At 41.4% G+C, this 19,610-nt stretch overlaps 1 long non-coding RNA gene across 1 annotated transcript; it reads right to left on the bottom strand.

Moving 5' to 3' along the window:
• Positions 1–4,675: 4,675 nt before the first annotated feature.
• On the bottom strand, positions 4,676–8,847 carry LOC131808981 (uncharacterized). Its single transcript, XR_009345019.1, has 3 exons — positions 8,770–8,847; positions 5,754–5,902; positions 4,676–4,807 (listed from the first exon to the last, which is right to left on the bottom strand). It is a non-coding gene; the product is annotated as an uncharacterized LOC131808981 (long non-coding RNA).
• Between the last annotated feature and the right edge of the window lie 10,763 nt (positions 8,848–19,610).

Here is a 19,610-nt window from a genome sequence, read left to right as displayed (position 1 = left end):
TGTCAATTGAAACTGAACGTCTTGTTTATAACAGATTTTCCACAGACTCACTTCTGGCTCCATTTCAAACATTTCTTTCCTCCACTGGGTCACTGAACACATTTGTACTGTGATACAACATTTAGATCTGCCACTTTATGTGAAGACATCAGCTGTGTTTCCACAGTAGGTTGTGGGAATATTCCTGAAATCCACTCCCACGAGAGGGAAGCTAGAAGTATCGTTACGTAAAAGTGATTGGGAATCACATAAATTTATCCTGCCAGACCAGAACTAACATATTTCCAAGTCTACTTGCCTTAGCTGTCCCCCTTCAAATGCCCACAAGTGACTGATGCCACCTGCTAGGAGAGCAGGTTGGAGTAGAGAGAGACAGAAGTCTGACCTGTCAAGACTAAAAGACCTGACTTTTACAAATTTTGCAAATACATGTGACAAGTGAATGCACTGATAGGGTTCCTTCTAGCCAACTGAGGGGCACTAATGCTCACCTTTCACCAACTGTGTGATAAATCCACCTCTGGAGATTTTCTTCCCTCCTAGAAAAGTCTGCCCTTGGTAAGACTTGATATCGATCATTCGTTTAGTCACAAATGTTTATTTTGCATGTATTGTGGATTAGAACCTTTCTAGTTATAAGGGATAAAGTAATAAACAAGACAAAAATATCTCTGGCCTCACAAAACTTCCTTTCTAGAAGGTGTGAGACAGACTTCCTGGGCCAACTTTTTAGTACTATATTTGTGCTCTCAGGGAAATTTGAATTTGAGGTTCTTTATCTCTGTCTTTACTCCTGAGGTAACATAGCAAACAGCAGATTTGGGGGATGTATTTCAGATGGGGATGGAACACTTTTCTAATTCCATGAAGCCTTCCACCTCCCCCCCCCCCCAATTCCTTAATGCCTTCCATTTTTATTCAGGCACAAAACTGACTTTGGCTCCCACGAATTTAAATGACTTTCCTCCATGCCCTTCCACTGGGAACTGTATTGTTATTGTCAGAGCTTCCAGAACAGTGTCCAGTCTCTTGACCAGGGCGTTTTAAGGGCCATTTTAAATTGTACGCTGGGTTGTATCTGCTTCACGCTCTACAACAGGTCTTAATGCTGAGGTTAAGTTCAGCCCTGGTAGGTAGCTAAGAGTTGCCACTTTACCATCATATTCAAACCATCCTGACTGATGACAGTGCTTTAGGTTCAGCGTTAAACTATTTGGTAGTTTAAACCCTTTGCGTGGAGAAGGCGGCCATCTTATCTTAGTTCTATCGCATTGAATTTTCCTTCTTTTTATCCAGTAGTGTTACATTCTTTCTTTCCATAGGAAACATGTTTTGTTCTTTCTCACCAGTACTACTTAGAAGTTTTTAGTTTTTAACAACTCGTATTAGTTAGGACCCCTTTCCTGCCTGGCAGTGGGTTGAGATTGCCCTTGACCAGATCAGACCCTCCCCTGGAGCGAATGGAGGTGGGGAACTGGGTTTGGATCTGCTTCCCTGGAGGCCCATGGGCTCCCTGGCAAAGAGGGAAATACCAGACAGCGCCAGAGCTCGGAGCAGCAGGAGGACAGGAACAGATTGGGCAAAGGGCAACACTGCCCTGCCACTTCGGATGTCATTCTAGTGGCCTCCGTGAGATTCTGTTAATTTCTGAGCTTATTCCTCCGGTTTCCAGTTAGTAAGATCAGGCTCAGACATGCCAGGTGATGACTATAAAAGAAGTTCATTATGTTTTTTCATTGAAGAGAATGACGTAGGATGTAGTACATACATGACTAAAATAAGTATAACTTTTTTTTTTTTTTTTAAAGATTTTATGTATTTGACACAGAGAGGGAGATCACAAGTAGGCAGAGAGGCAGGCAGAGAGAGAGGGAAGTGGGCTCCTTGCTGAGCAGAGAGCCCAATGCAGGGCTCAATCCCAGGACCCTGGGATCATGACCTGAGTCGAAGGGAGAGGCTTAACCCTCTAAGCCATCCAGGTGCCCCAATAACTTATTTTTTTTTTAGCCAAAGAAGCTGAATTTTAGTGTTTTGAAATAAGTCTACAGGCTTTAACTGCCAAAGTTTCCACGGAGAGGCTGGAGAGATTTCATGGAGTAGTAGACTGACCACATGGAACCAAGCTTCCTTGATCCGCCCCCAATCCCCCCGAGGTACACCTATGAGGTGGTTTGGTTTCACTTGCACTTTGCAGAATCTTGAGCCACTGAGAGGCTTGGTTGGATTCTCTGGTTCTCTACCTTCTGCCTTCAGGGTATTTTCTTTCTTAAGACATACCTCACCTGGCTACTGATGTTTCAAGGACAGTGGCTCTTCTCCCTCTCTCTTCTTTGGGGGTGGGACAGAAATGGGCTATACAGGAATCTTTAATTTTATGTAAATGACCTACCTTTCCTTCTTCCCCTGGGGTGTTATAAAAATTAGTGTTCTAAAAACATTTTTACAAAGTGCTCCTTTGAGATGCAAAGAAAAGTGCTATCGCGCAGCAGGTTCTCCGCAAAAGCACTGAAGTGGGAGGAAGTGGGGAGGGGGCGGAGTGGAGAGTCCTACACAGGCCTCTGGCATTTCTCAGGTATTTGGGAAGTCAAAAAATATATATATCCTTATAAATATTATTTTGGTTTTCACCATCAACCAGTTCACAGACTGGGCCTGTGTTCCCTTTTCCCACTTGACTGGTTGTTGAGTTAAAGAGGGTGCCTCCATGTGGGTCCTGCGTGGTTGGATGGTTAAGCATCTGCCTTCGCCTCAGGTCATGATCCCAGAGTCCTGGGATCAAGCCTCATAAGGGGCTCCCTGCTCAGCGGGAAGCCTGCTTCTCCCTTTCCCACTTCCCCTGTTTGTGAGTTCCCTCTCTTGCTGTGTCTCTGTCAAATGAATAAATAAAATCTTAAAAAAAAAAAAAAAAAAAAAAAAAGAGAGCGTCTGGATAGGCAAGGTTAGCACAACAGAGTGGTGTTTGTGGAAACTGACAAAGTGATAAACTAGGTTTGTATTTATTATTACCGAGGACACTTTTAATGTCCTTTTGATGTGCTAATAGTCCTTCCTAAGGAAAATTATGCCAACTAACTATTAATTAAGTCAAGAGCAGCAGTCCCTACTGAACTACAATATGCAGATTTGCTGATCCGGATGGACTTGAGCCAGGCAGTGGACTTCCGGCTGCGCAGGGGCTCTCAGGGGCCAGCTCTCTTGCATTTGTACCCTTCCAGAAAGGGCTAAGGGAACTTCATGTCCATTGGCCTCCCTGGGCTCTCAGAGTTGCCTCCGTTGGTGGCTCCGCACTCAGTGCTCCAGCTCACCAGGGAAGATCAACTATAGACCCAAATGAATCTGGGGACTCAGGAAGGAACTATGCAATCTTCCAGACATACTTTGAATTCCTAAATTGTCACTGGAGTTCCTGTATGGCTTACAGCTCTTAATGGAAGGGGAAGAATTATCACATTAAAACCCAAAAACCAAAAAGACAAGGTGAGGTCTTATAACCTGAATCCTGGCTGGCTGAGCATGTTTCACCTGCCGGCTACTCGTGATCCTAGGAGCTACCATCTGTAAATATGGTGTGACCATTGCTAGGACTATTACTGGGCTATTGATGTACATTCTGGCCCAGGATGGGCCTGACGACACGTGTGCAGAGGGTGGGCACACACAGAGGGCAGCCATGTTATGTCTTGGTTCCAGATGTGCTCCAGTTGCCTCCCCAGCCCCAACCAGCCCTCGCCCTCCTGGACGCTTGGTTGCACGGGCAGTGTCCATCAGCTGGCTATGCGCTCTGCTGGGTGGGGGACTTTCAGTAGCACAGCTGCAGACAGACGTCATGATACATGTGGGGTTTTTCCCTCTCGCCCAAAGTTTATTCCCTCCCTCCCCAGAAGAATCCCCGTTTGCCAAGCTTTTAATTTTTAGGTCAGTCTTTTTCTTCTCTAAAACATCACTGAGTGTTGCATTTCTATTTCACAATGTTCACTTCCCATGGAGACCCTCATGACTTCCAAGTCTTGAGCTGGGCACCTGTGTCAAGTTCTATACCCCTGTCTCTGCTCCATCTTCATCCAGCCACAGAAGGAGATGAGTAAAAGCTCTTCCCTCTTCCAAGAGTATGATCGTAAAAAGGCCATGGAGGCTGCCCCTCCCCCCACCTCCAGCCAGCAGCTCCCTTGTTAAGGGAATGGAAAGACCCTGAGGCCACTACTGGAGATGGATTCCTTTGGCCTAATTAAGGTGTTTCCTCTAGTTAAAATGAATCTTTCTAGGAGGGGTCACTTCAGCATAAATAAGTCACCTGGGCCTTCTAAGGAGGCTTCTGAAGAAGCAAAGGATGTCAGGAGATTAGAGTGTAAGTTCCAGAGTGGGAATGGTAGGGCCATGCAGTGGGGCCATGGTGGGAAAAAGGTCGAGGGAGGTGGATGGCACAGGCAGGAAGAATATATTCTCAACTGATAAATCTCCTTTGACTTCTGCTGTTGCTGAGGGCTGGTCCTCCCTAGGTCCATCCTTCTGGATGAAGCAGGGCCCTGAGACTACAGGTGAAGGGCTTGCTGGCCTTGGGCCCTAATCCACTTTAAGACAACTGGCCTCAGTAGGATTCCTGGATTCTGCAAAATCATCAGCTAACCAAATGGAAAAAACAAACAAACAAACAAAATCCCCCCAAAACCTGGGCTTTCTGGTTTGAGGCATTTATTTGATTTCCATTCCCTTTGTTAAACTGACTAGTTATTCAAGGAACTGACCAAGTGTGTCACTGAGCAGCCTGACTGTTTTGCAGATCGGTTCTTTCGTTCTTGTGTAACAACAGCTGCAAAAAAAACCAGTCTCTTTTAGTGTACAAGCAAGACCTCTGGGATTATGGCCTTATACCTAAGAATGCAGATGCTGGGGTCATCAAGGCCTGGGGTTAATTTTTTGGGAGCCCCTCATTGTCAGCTGTGGAACCACTCCATGCTCTAAACTTTTCATCTGCAAATGGGGAGACAATAGTAACACTAACCTTGTAGATATATATATATCTATTTATTTGAGAGAGAGAGACAGCATGAGCCGGGAGAAGCAGGGAGGAGAAAGACAAACAGTCTCCATACCAAGTACGTGGGGCTCCCCCCAGGACTCAATCCTGCAAACCCCGAGATCCTGACCTGAGCCAAAATCAAGAGTTGGATGCTTAACAGACTGAGCCACCCAGGTGCCCCAGTTTGTAGAGTTAAGGAAGAATGATCCTGCACATGAAGGGCTTCCTCAATGCCTAGCAAATACTAAACATCCAATAGGTGCCTGTTGCTCTTTTTAACATTAGGGTAAGGCCAGGAGGCCTGCTGCTTACTAACTAGTATCTTGACAACCAGGAAGACTTACAGCATCTTCCCAACAAGTCTAATTTATATCCCAAGTAGTGTCCAGCGAGGAAGACACAACTGTTTGTAGAAGTGGGGGCAGAAGGAAAAAGGCCCCTTTCTCCAGTGTCCTCTAAACCATCATTGCCATGTAGGAAGCAGCACCCACACTGCGTGTAGCCTTCTGGGGGAAGGAGCAAGGACTGGGAAACTGGTGAACTCTGAGCTGGATCGATTCCCAGTTCACTGCTCTCAGGAAAATGATTTGTGTCCACAGTACACGTATAGGTGTATGGCCCTGGCGCTTGTACATTTATACACACACACACACACACACACACACACACTCATTTCAGGTTGGAACACCACTGCATTGAATGCATTTTTTTCCCTGTCTCCCTTCTTATCTCTTACATCCTTTGCAGTCCATTCGGGCATAATTATTATTGCTTTACTGGCTCGGTTCTGCAGCTCTCTAGAGTGGAGCAGATGTCGACAGCTCTGAAAGATCCCATGCTATTACACCGCAGAACAAATGAGGATGTCAGAAAAGGCTCTTCAGTCTAACAAGAAAACAGAGGAAAGAGACAAAAAGAATAAAGCCTTTGGAGACCAGCAGACTCGCTCTGATTAGATCTTATGCTAACATGATGCCCACTCCGCGTTCTAACAGTGATTTAATATGTTTAAACGATACCGGGGAAATATGTCTTGGGGAAAAAAAGAGAAAGGAGAATTTCTTCCCTGGCAGGCATGATTAAGATGGTGTGGGCTCCCCAGGAACACACAACTGCAGCGGGAGCCTGTGGAGGGCAGGCCCAAGCATATTTGCCTACAGTTCCGGATGGGGTCTCCTTAACGCTGGGGAGCTGCCCTCCCAGCACGCAGGAGCTGGCGAGCTGCTCGGAGGGATGGCTGGCTGGTGCAGGACAGGGTGGTAGCCTCACTGCCAGGCCACTGTGTCTTCTCTTGATATGGGAGACCATACTTTAGAAACATTACATCTAGGGGGCCATGAGTCCACGCATCTTCATTTTCCCCAGAACAAAGGTAGCAAATACTCTAGATTTTTGGAAGCGCGGGAAAGGGAAGGCTCTGATCAGACTGAGGGACCACAGTCCATGTGTTTTAGAGACAGTGTATCGGGTAGTTTACTCACTGAATGCCTCCTTCAGTTCCTTGCTCTGAACCTAGTCACTCATTTCCTATCTGTAATTCTAACGATTAATGGGATAGTTCTTTCACTAGACCGCTGCAGAACAGAGAGAATTTAGGAGGGCCAACTCTGGGATAGCAGAGATGGAGGGAGAGGCTGTTAGGTACAGATAAAATCCGATGGTATTGGAAAGTGCTCTCTGATGATCTGGCAGTAAATGAGAAGACACACAAAGAGCACAAGGAAGTAGTGCACACTTCATGTGTTTGTTTCCTTATTTGTTCTTAAATCCTTCCACAGTGGCTCCAAGGCAGGGGCCTGGCAGCTTCTGTTATGTGAATAAAGAGTAGCACATACTTAAAACATCCCCAGAGAACAAACGTTTAAAAAAATAAAGCGACTCCCCAGAGGGGAACAAGGTATTAGTGTTCATTGTTGAAATGCAGTAAGGTGAAAACCCCGGGATGCTTCTCTGGGCCTGAAGATGGCTGGGCTCTCTGGTCCAGATATTAGGACCTATCTAGAAGCACAGAAGCCCTCCGTGGGAGAACTCAGAGGTCACCTGGTCCAGGGTTTGTCCTCACAAGTGACTAGTTGGCCTGTGCTGGATGTCCCCGAATGACATTCCCCTATGAGGTGGGACCAGTCCATTGTCAGAGTGCTCAAGTTATTAGAAAGTTCATGCTTGCCTGGATCTAAATATGCCTCTGTATCTTCCCCTGCTTGGCCATGGCTCTGCCCTCCAGGACCCTGGGAAGGAACAATCTAACCTGTTATACATACCAAGGCAGGGATTCTAACACCTGCTGCCTTCTCCCCTGCATCCCTCCCACGGTGACCCGGCCCCAGTCCTTTCTCATTCTTATGGCTCTGATTCCAGGTCTGCTTAGAGATGTCACTTTTAGAAGATGAGCTAATCTACAAAGCCTAGCACAGTTCTCTAGGGACAAACTAAAGGGCCCAAAGACAGCATGGAGCTCCTGGTTTAGCCCAAGTGGAGTCAGAGTACTGCTTTCACAGCCTGGTTCTTGTATGTGATTTTGGACGAGTTACTCAATCTCCCTGAGCTTCAGTTTCCTTATCTGTAAAATGGATTAACAGTAGCCCCTGAAAGGCCAGTGAGCCTAGATGAGGGAATCCATAGAAAGATGTTTGCCAGATAGCAAACACTCTGCAAATGTGAGCCATCCTTTTGGAAGAAGAAAGGTTACTGCCTCCATTATCTTCGACCCACCATCCTGTTACAATCTAAGTTTACGGTGCACTAGTCTTTCATTCTGAGCCAATAAACAACTGAAACATCTCTATCATGTTCCCATAGGCTACCATCAAAGCACATCTGCTGCTTATTCCATCTTATTTGCTTGTTTATTTTAACCAAGTGCAGGACTTTACATTTATCCCCATTAAATATAATCTTATTAGATCTGGTCCGTTGTTTCAGTCTGTCAAATCTTTTTTGCATCCCAATTCTGCCATCCAACATATTAGCTCGCTCTTCCAGCTTTGTGTCACCCACAAATTTTATCACCAGGCCATCAATGTCTTCATCCAAGTCATTAATAAAAATAGTTAACAAGGCAAGACGGAGGCCAGAAACCTGTGGTGGGAAAGATCCATTCTCCAGATCGTCATCAGTCTATTAATTAGTACTCTACATTCAATCAGGTACTCATCTACCTGACCTGGCTACCTTCAGCTCCTGCCCAGAGGTGCATCTTGTCTTCAAGGACAGGGACTTTATCTGCCAAACCTACTGCTGCAGCCCCAATGCACTCTGTTTGCACAAAAACCAAACGCCAAAAACCAGTCTAGCAACTCTCGGAAATGTGCTAAGTCTGGGAAGACACATGGACTCTCCTTGCCTCTCACCTGGAGACCATGTCCATTTCATCTGAACAAAGCTCATCTAAACTGCCTGTCCTTTTTTTTTTTTTTTTTTTTTTTTTTAAGGATCACAGGGGCAGGCACCTGGGTGGCTCAGTTGGTTAAGCGTCCAACTCTTGATTTTGGCTGAGGTCATGATCTCAGGGTCATGAGATTGAGTCTCACGTTGGGGTTCTGTGCTTGGTGTGGAGCCTGCTTAAGACTCTCTCTCTCCTTCTCCCCCTGTCCCTCTCCCCACTCATGTTCACGTGCATTCTCTCACTCTCTCTCTCCCTAAAAATAAAATAAAATAAAATAAATCACAATTTTCCTGTGGCTGGGCTTCTAGCACCTTTCCTCAAAGCCTCAGCCCCTCTGCTTTGAGGGTCCTCCTTGAGTTTAACTTACCTGGCCAGGCCCTGGGACCCCAAGGGGGCCTTTAGAACCTTCTTTCTTGCCTAGGCTTCCATGTTTTGTCACCAACATCTGTGGAAACCTTACTCTTGAACTTGAAGTTACTTACCCGGAAAGGGAATATGGAAATAGAAGTGCTAAACGGGTCTGTTTCGTCATTTGTTCCCATACCGTGCCAATAACAATATTGATCAAGCAGTGGGCTTGTTTTTGTCCTTTGCCAAACATTAACTAAAAACTTTTCTTTGTTTGAAGAGTCTGGGTGTCTCTTAGCAGCCCTGGGAGCGGTATCAACAAAAAGCTAGATGGCTCCCTGCAAGCCAGTTTGCAATGGCAGTAGCTTACTAAGGGGTGGGGGTGGGGGGTCTCTCCTAGTACCTGGGTTCCTGACTGTACCCTGCCTCCATCTCCCACCCTCAGATTCTGGTCCAAAACCTCCACTACCACTGCAAAGAAAGTGTTTAAGATCTTAGAATTCTATTAAATGTCAACACACACCATATATGTGGCCTGGGGCCAGTCTGTAAGAGAGAGGAACAATAGTAATTACCTCACATGATGGCTGTGAAGATCACATGATATAATTGCTTTAAAAGTGCCATGTACAGTGCCTGGGGCATGTGGGGTTGAATAGTGGTAGTCCACTCTTACTTTCTGGTCTCTGCCTTGCTCTTGTCCCTATTTGGCTCTACTCTTGTCACCAGTCCCTTGTCTACCCCTCTCAGCCTATGCTAGGTCTGTCTCAAATCTTAGTTTTCTACTTGCCCTTCATAGACTACTCACCTCCCCCAACCCTATGTCGGCGTTTGACAGTACCCCATTTATGCTGGAAATCCCTTGCTGACTCTACTTTTGGAAATACACACCATGTCTGTATGCAAAATCCTATCCCCTACCTGGACAGCCAAGATCCCCATTTATGACAAGTCCCAGGGAGTAAGAAGTAACAGCCCCTCAGAACTTTTTCACAAATCTCATTAAGGTCACAGTGTTTGGGGTCAAATCTTGGCTTCTTCGTTTTTTAACCATTTGACCTGGGGCAAGTCAGTGTCCTGTCTCAGTCTCCTCATCTGTAAGGTGGGTATCATAAGATAGGGTTGTTGGGAGCATCTGCCATTCAGCATCATGCCTATTATAAAGTAAATGCTCAATAAAGGTTGGCATCATTATCAGTCTCATCAGCACCAGCTTTTCATATTTTACATTTCTTGCTAGTATCCATTTTCTTAACAGAGTCAATTTTTTTTACAAATTTATTTGTTTTAAAGAGAAAGTGTGTATGTGGAGTGGGGAGGGCATTAACAGATTCTTGTAATTCTATTTGCTCTTGGTTATGTATCACTCTCTTCTTTTATGTCCACTTAATTTCTTTTATTTTTTTTTTAAGTTTTATTTTTATTTATTTATTTATTTATTAAAAAGATTTTATTTATTTATTTGACAGACAGAGATCACAAGCAGGCAGAGAGAGGAAGGGAAGCAGGCTCCCTGCCGAGCAGAGAGCCCAATGCGGGGCTTGATCCCAGAACCCTGGGATCATGACCTGAGCCGAAGGCAGAGGCTTTAGCCCACTGAGCCACCCAGGCACCCTATGTCCACTTAATTTCTGAGCTTAACAGCAAGTTCTCTAGAAACCACATGCATCATTCTAGATTATGCCTTCCCTTCTATGAGAAAAAAGTATCTAAACTATCAACTGCAAAGTATAATGAAAATAATTACTGTATTACTGTATTTTGAGATCAATTTCCACCATATTCAGATTTCTAGAATTCATACCCATCTTTCTGTCTTCCTAAGTTCTTTTAAAAACACATGGAGCCATGTGTTTACACATTGTACTGTGAGTTACTTGACGGTAAATCCATGTTTTGTTCATAACTCCACTCTCTCATCTTCGACATTATTAATTCTTACATTTATTGAATTTCTGTTTGGTGGCAAGCATTGCCATGTAAAAACACTAAAATGGAACTCCTGCTTTCAAGAAACTAAGTTAAGTAGGGAGAGAATTCTGTTTCAGGTTAGCATGTAAAGGACTGCAACAAATCTTCATACCCGTAGTAACACCAAGAAAAATTTGGATAACATAAAAATCATAAAGAATATATTTTCTGGCCATATGGGAATTTACTTATAAACCAGTAACAAAAAGAGATCTCAAAAATGTTAGAATATTTTGATATTAATATTCTTCTAAAGAAAAGAATCTCAAGGAAAATTAGATAATATTTTTAACTGAAAGATAATAAAAGCACATAAAATCTAAATTTCTGGGCTGCAACTAAGGTAATGCCAAGAGTAAAATTCAGAATTTTAAGTGCTTCTACTAGAAAACAGAAAAAGGTCTAGCAGACAGCATCTTCTCTGCTGTCCTGCGCACCACCCCTTTGCAATATATTCAGTAAACTTCTAGTTCCTTTAAAAAAGAAAATAAATAAGGTCTAAGATCAGTGATCTAAGCTTCTACCTTAATAAGCTAATAAAGTAAATAGAAGAAAGAATAATAATAAAGTCCATGAAATAGAAAACAAATGATGGAGAAAATAAACAGCCTTCCCCTAAAAAAAGGATTTTTTGAGATCAATAATATGGATAAATTCCTAGTTAAACCGAACAAGGAAAAAAATAAAGAGAACATGCAAATGATGAATATGAAGAATGAAATGAAAGATATTCCCTCAAATCATAAAGATCTTAAAAAAATAATAAGGGGATATTATGGATAACTTTATGTCAACAATTTGACAATGTGGATGAAATGAAGAGTCCCTTGAAAAGTACAATTTTTCAAAGCAGACATAAGAAGAAATAAATGTCTTGAAATATGTTAATTTTTTTTTTCCCCACAAAGAACACTCCTGGCCTACTGCCTTCTGCTCAGTTCATGATCCCAGGGTCCTGCTCGGCGGGGAGCCTGCTTCCTCCTCTCTCTCTGCCTTTCTCTCTGCCTACTTGTGCTCTGTCTGTTAAATAAATAAATAAAATCTTTAAAAGAAAAAAGAAAGAAAGAAAGAAACAAAGGAGGTGGGGCTACCTCTTGACCCTTTCTATATTCCTAATACCAAACTCTGACAAATGCACTATAAGAAAATTACAACTGCTATTCCTCATGAACAGAGATGCAAAATTCCTCAGCAAAACATTAGCCCATCAAACCCATCAATACAGAAAAGGGGTAACATATCATGGCCAAATGAGATTTATTCACAAATAAATGCAAAGTTAGTTAAAGTGAGAAAATGATGTAACCCATCCCACTAAAAAAAATAAAGGAGAGAAATCCCACGAACATTTCAGCAGATCCAGGAAAAGAACTTGACAAACTTCAGCAACATTTCATGATAAAACCTCTAGGCAAACTAGGAATAGAAAAGAACTTCCTGAATGTGATAAAAGACATCTATAAAAACCTATACCTAACACCCTAGTGGATGATAAAATATGGAGCCCTTTCCCTCTAAGGTCAGAAACAAGGTAGGGATATCTACTCTCACTATTATTAGACAACACTGTGTATGACTTCTTTCCATTAGAATCTGCAAATATTTCAGAAAAGGGATTTATATCCTTAATAACTAAAGAACAGAAAAAAGAAAAGTCATGAAGACTTGGAAAGACAAAGTTTAAATAAGATAAAATTATCTTTATTTACAAAGACATGATTTTGCATAAATTCAAAGGAATCTACTCCCAAAACTTACTGAATCTAATAATTTAGCAAGCTTTAAAAAAAAATTCAGCAAAATTTAAGGATACAAGGTCAATATAGAAAATGTAATTATATTTCTATGTATTATCAATAAACAATTGGAAAAGAAACTTAAAAATCAAAGGCATTTACAATAGAATCAATATCATGAAATACAAATCACTTTTTAAAAAGAAGTTTAAGACTTCTACACTTAAAACTAGAAAATATTATTGAGAGAAATTAAGACAGACTAATAAATGGGGAGGGATAGACCATACTCAAGGGATAGTATAACCAATATTGTAAAAACAGTGCTTCTCACAAAACTGATCTAGAGATTAAATGGAATTCTTGTCAAATACCCAGGAAGGTTTTTGTAGAAATTGATGAGTTGATAAAAATAAAATAGTTGGAGGATTTACACAACCTGATTTTAAGTATCACTGTAAAGCTTTATGGTATTTTTAAAAGACTATTTTGTTTTTTTATGTTTCCATGTAAATGTTGGTATTAACTTGTCAATTTCTGAGACAGTAAGTTATTGGTGTAAAGACAGACAAATAGATCAATGGGGCAGAAAAAAACCCCACAATTACGATCTAATGATCTTTGCCAGAGGTGCCGAGGCAGATCAATGGGGCAGGGACAAGCTTTTCAACAAATGGTGCTGATCTTCTCAGTAGTGAGAGAGACATATTATGGATACTTGAAACAACATAAATGAGCCTCAGAAATAGTGTGTAGTAGACTGAAAGAAGCCAGATGTAGAGGAATACTTCAAAGTTAATATGAATTCCCCAAACATGCAAAACTAGTCTGTGGGGCTAGATATCAGAATAGTGGTTGCCTCTCGATGGAGGCGGTGAGAACTAGGAAGAGGCACAAAGGAATTTTCTAGAGTAAAGGCAATGTTTCATGGCTTATTTGGGGTGTTAGTTAAATGAGTTTTTACATTTATCAAAATTCACTGAACTGTATACATTTAAGGTCTATGCACTTTTCTGTTGTTATACCTCCATAACCAAATACTTTTAAAAAACCCTGGAAACAGGAAAAGGGGGAAGAAAACACATGAAGAAAAATTACTTCCTGTTGTAAGTGTAATGCTAAAGACAAGCACAGAATTTTAGGGGAGGATATGGGAGGTGCACAAACTGCTTGATTGTGGGCAAGTCTTCCAGCTGAGATCTACAAGAGAATTACACTTCTCTACCCTCCCTGGCATCCTTGTCAACATGCTCTAAGAGATTCTCACTTTCCAGTAGCTGACTGAGGTCTTACACGAGGAAACAATTTGGGGTCCGCCCTGACTTTTGACTACTTGAACCTCGGACAGTTCATTGTGGTCTAGGGAAAGCCCAAAATGGGGGGAAGGGGAAAAGGAGGAACAATCTAGAATCCACTCAGTAACTGTCAAATACCTGTCTTTCCTCTTTTCCTTTCCCGGTGCTTACCCAACAATTCATTAGCATCCTCAACACCCCCAGTAGAATCCCTCCAGCACCAAATCTTCCTATTGCTCCTCCTTCCCTGACTTTTTTCATCCAATTTAACGTCAAGATTCAATCTATGCAAATCTGTTGAAAAATCTGGCTATTTGCAAACAAAGAGAAAATTTATTGCCTCACATAGCATATATCAAAATAAATCCAGATGGATAGAAGGGAATTTTAAATGGAACTGAAATATGAAAATATTGAAATGAATATTTGTCAGAGTTCTGGATGGGAAAGGATTTCCTGTACAGATAACTAAGAGGGGGAGTTTGAACAGAACAGTAGATTTCTTAATGAAAATACAAAACTTAAGTGCATCAAAAAGTCATTACAATTTTTAAAAGCCTTACAGCACTCTGGCAGAAAGCATTTGCTGCAAATATTTCAGAAAAAGGATTTATATCCTTAATAACTAAAGAAGGGAAGAAAGCGCTGTCATTACAATAAAAAATTTTAAAAAGTAGGAAAAGGACAATATAAATGATTGGCTTAGAAAAACAAAGGTTCACCTCAGGAGTACCCAAACAAATAAAATAACCTTGAGATACCATTTTTAAATCAATTGACATAACAAAGTGTTTGAAAAATGACAACACTCAAAATCTGGTAAGATCAGCACTTTTTCCCCCACTGTGGAGGGAGTATAAATTAGTGCAGTCTTTCTGGAAAGCAGTTAGGCAGTCTTGTATCAAAAATCTTAAAAATGGTCTTCTGCCTTAAGAATTCCACATGTATGAATCTATCCTAAACAATCAGAAGGGCAAACACATTTTATAAACAAAGATTTTAACAAAATAGGAAAACTACCTAAATAAGTAAGGATGTGTAATTGCCTGAATAAACTGTTGTAGAGCAAAATAATGGAATATTTTGTAGGCTTTTAAAAGTCAGTTTTAAAGTATTTTAAAATATTTAAAAAATACTATAGGGATTACCACCACCATCACCCCCCCCCCCCCCCACACACACACAGAAAAGGCAAGATTTTGCACAGCAAAGGAAACCACCAACAAAATGAAAGGGCAACCAACCTACTGGATGGAAGCAGACATTCTTGAATGACATATCCAATAAAGGGTTAATTTCCAAAATGTATAAAGAACTTACATAATTCAACACCCAAACAAATCCAATTAAAAATGGGCAGAGGAGGGGTACCTGAGTGGCTCAGTGGGTTAAGCCTCTGCTTTCGGCCCAGGTCATGATCTCAGAGTCCTGGGATCAAGTCCCGCATAGGGCTCTTTGCTCAGCAGGGAGCCTGCTTCCCCCCAACCTCTGCCTACTTGTTATCTTTGCCTGTCAAATAAATAAATAAAGTCTTTTAAAAAAATGGGTAGAGGATTTAAATAGACATTTCCCAAAGAAATACAGATGGCCAACAGACACATAAAAAGACGTTCGAAGACTTTCAACATTACTGATCATCAGGGAAATGCAAATCAAAGCCACAGTGAGATACACCTTATGCCTAGCAGAATGGCTAGAATCAACAAGGCAAGAAATAACAAGTGCTGGTTAGGATGTGAGAAAAAGGAACTCTTGTGCATTGAAGGTAAGAATATAAATTGGTGCAGCTACTGTGGAAAACAGTATGGAGTCTCCTCAAAAAATTAAGAATAGAAATACCTATGACACAGTGATTTCACTATTGGGTATTTACACAAAGATAACTAAAACACTAAGTCAAAAAGATATGTGCACTTCAATGTTTACTGCAGCATTATTTACAATAGCCAAGATTTGGAAACAACCCAAGTATCAACCAATAGATGAACAAATAAAGAAAATGTGGTATATACACACCATGGAATATTAGTCAGTTATAAAAAAGAAAGAGATCTTGCCATTTGGGACAACATGGATGGGCCTAGAGGGTATTATGCTAAGTGAAAGAAGTCAGAGAAAGACAAATGTTAGATCCTTTTACTTATACGTGGGATCTAAGAAACAAAACAAGTAAACAAAAAGCAGAAAAAGACTCAATAAATATGGAGAACAAATTGATAGTTCCCAGAGGGAAAGGAATGGGAGGCATGGGCAAAATGGATGAAGGGAAGTGGGAGATACATGTTTCCAGCCACGGAATGAATAAATCACCAGGATGAAAGGTACAGGTTGGAGAATGTAGTCAATGGTATTATAATAATGTTGTATGGTGACACATGGTAGCTAATTTGTGGCAAGCATAGCATAATGTATAAAATTGTCAAATCACTATGTTGTATACCTGACACTGATGCAACATTGTGTGTCTACTATACTTCAATAAAAAAATACAAAATAAATAAAAATTATAAAAATAAAAAAATTTGGAAACCTCAAAGATGCCCCAAATATGTTAATTAGAAAGGATATAAAAGTTTATACATCATGATTTCACTATGTAATAAAACAAAATACACACATTGAAAAATACTGGAAGAAAATACACATATTTATCGAATCCTGCCTCAAAGCATGCTAGAGTTTCAGGTTGAGGACTCTAGCCCACCTCAGAAACTGATTTTACACTGGCATGGTTATGCAGAAGGAAGTCTGGTTCTTACTATGGGGTATGGGCCGTCCAACGATGGAGGAAAGGGGAGCCCTTCGCTCACGTATTCAAAGCACTTAGGATCACTCCAGGACAAGAAGTACTCTTCCAGATTTCCCCCCAGGGTCATAGGGTCCTAATAGCATTCCTATAGGATTCTCTCCTTTCAATATACAGTGAAAAGAGCTCTGGCTTGGAGAAGAGCCAGACTGAATTCCGCCTCTTCAGCAGGAATGTGAATTTAAACTTAGGAAGAGAAGGTGAAAGCCAGTGCTTCTCTGGACTGTGATATCAGGGCTATTTGCCCTGCTCAGTGCTTCTCTGCCTTCTTAGGAAATTAAACCCCTTCTAGAGCAAATCATCTGAAAAGGCACTGACGAGGCTGTGTCTTTCTCTGGCAGCTTTGGGAAGTAGAACCTAAAGAGGACCGTCTGTAGAGAGGTCAAGAGAACCCTAGTCTCCATGGGGCGAGCTGGAGCTCCTATTTCTCAATTGCACGGTGACCCTGGACCAGTCACTTTCTCTGGGTTTTGCTTTCTTCGTTATAAAGTGGGCATGGTGGCATCTCCCCAGCCTACTTCCCGAGGCACTGTGAAATTGTTTTGTTATGCATATCCAAGGACTGATGATGTATCTACTATATGTTGGCTTATGACGATATGAGGATTTAAGTCTTTTTTTTTTTTTTAAGATTTTATTTATTTGACAGACAGAGATCACAAGTAGGCAGAGAGGCAGGCAGAGAGACAGAGCGGGAAGCAGGCTCCCTGCTGAGCCGAGAGCCCGATGCAGGGCTCCATCCCATGACTCTGGGATCATGACCTGAGCCGAAGGCAGAGGCTTTAACCCACTGAGCCACCCAGGTGCCCCAAGGATTTAAGTCTTACATGATCGTGTATATCCTCTGCTGTGTGGTTTTGGGGTATAGAGCAGATCAGGTTCACAAGTGAAAGCATTTCCCTGCTCATCAAAAACCAGGCTGAGTGGGGTGCACCACAGTTAACACACGGCACAATTTACCACTGAGTACCTGGTGTGGTGTGTGGTGTGGTGCTTGATGTAAATGGTATCTTCTTTTCCATTGCATTTTCTAGTCTATGATTGTTATTGTCTGTGAATGCAGTTGACTTCTGTATTAGAAACAATATTCTGGTAAATTGAACAAAATATCTACAACATCTCCATGAGAAATAAGGTAGACCTCAATAAATGGAGAGACAGAACATGCCTCTGGGTTGGAAGTCTCAACAACGGAGATGTCTTTTCTCACAAAATGAGCCAAGAGATTCAAGGCAATTCTATTTAAAACTTCAACATTATTTCATAGAGATTGAAAAACTGATTTAAAAAATAATAACTTTTAAAGATTACAGGATTTGGTTTTGGAAGAATAAAGGAATCATGATTAGCCACGATGTTTCAAAGAATAAGGAAGAGAGACTTAGAGTACCAGAGACTGAGTTTTTAAGAAGCTGTATTAAGATTCTGTGTTTCTAGTGGAGACAGACTAACACAATAGAGACCTCAGAAACAGATCCTTGAGAGGGACAAATAAAACAAGACGAAATCAGAGAGGGAGAAAAACCATAAAAGACTCTTAATCATAGGAAACAAACAGAAGGTTGCTGGAGGGGAGTTGGTGGAAGATGGGGTAACAGGGTGATGGACATTAAGGAGGACCTGTGATGTAATGAGCACTGGGTGTTATATAAGACTGATAAATCACTGAACTCTACCTCTGAAACTAATAATACATTATATGTTAATTAGTTGAATTTCAATTAAAAAAAACAACAACAGACCATTCCATATATAGAACTTTGATATTTGGAAGACCAGGCATGGAAGGTCAGCAGGGAAAAAAGACCATGTAATAAATTAACCTGAGGGGGGAAAAGAGGATTCCCACATTGTGGGGGAAAAAAGTGAAATTGGTTCTAAGTTTGTACCATACACAAAAATAACTCTTATAATTCAAGGACTTAAGTGGTCAAAGCAATAACTTTCTTTTCTTTTTAGGAGAAAATTTAGGGAATATATTTCTAATCTTAGGATAGGGAGAAAGTTTTAAACAGAAATTTTTAACTATGAAATTAAAAACTGTAAGTTTTATTAAAATTAAGAATTTCTGCTCATCAACAGACACCTTAATGAATGTGAAACACAACTCACAAAATTCAAATGGGAAGACATATTTTCGACACATGTAACCAGCAATGGATTTTTCAGATAATTATCAGGGGCACATAAAGAGCTCCTTTAGTTCAGTCAGAAAACACCCCACCCCAGCTTCCCAAAATGGCAAAGACATAAACAGGCAGTTTACAGAAAAGGAAATAACATCGAAAGTTGTTCAGCTTGCGGGAAATGCCAATCACACCCACAAGGATATTTTATATCCACTTAAGTAGCAAAAATTAAGAATTCCAACATACTAAATATGGGAGAGGCTATGAATTCAGGGGTTCTTCTTTACTTTACTGGTAGGAGTGTAAATGTACAAACTCTTCAGAGAGCAGTTTGGCATTATCTTAAATGTTAGCTGGGCACCTACCCCATGACCCGGAAATTTCTAGACATATATGCAAATTACTGAACACATAAAGGATGTTTATAGCAGATTCTTCAAAACCGAATCTGAAATCTGGAAACAACCAAAATATGCAATTATTTGAATATACTGCAATATATTTACCCATTCTCTCGGTATATTCATATAATTGAACACTATACAACAGTGGAAGCAGTAAATTTCAGTTATATGCAAGAGCGTGAACACGGTGTTTGGCCAGGTCCTCTGAGGAAAGACGCCAAGGCAGGATTAACTGTGGAAAGATTTTCTCAGGAGAAATGCTTGTGGGAGAAAATGGGAGGAAGGCTGGGAAAGCCACAGCTTGAGATGCAAGTCTGACCCCAAGGGAAGGAGGAGGGAAGGCCGGCAGGATGGAAGGGATGTAGACTGTGCGAGGTCTACAGACGATTTGGCAAGGTCACCTAGGTGTCTTGGAGCAAGTGTCAGCTGTCAGAGGAGCCCGGGGTCTCCCAGGACGGGGGCTGCTTCAGGGTCTCAGCCACACTCAGTCACCAGCTGGGAGCAACGTCCCAGGGAGCA

Source organism: Mustela lutreola, chromosome 10 (assembly GCF_030435805.1).
Source record: "Mustela lutreola isolate mMusLut2 chromosome 10, mMusLut2.pri, whole genome shotgun sequence".
Classification (NCBI taxonomy): Eukaryota; Metazoa; Chordata; class Mammalia; order Carnivora; family Mustelidae; genus Mustela; species Mustela lutreola.
Note: the sequence above shows the minus strand (reverse complement) of the source record. Positions and strands in the feature narration are given on the sequence as shown.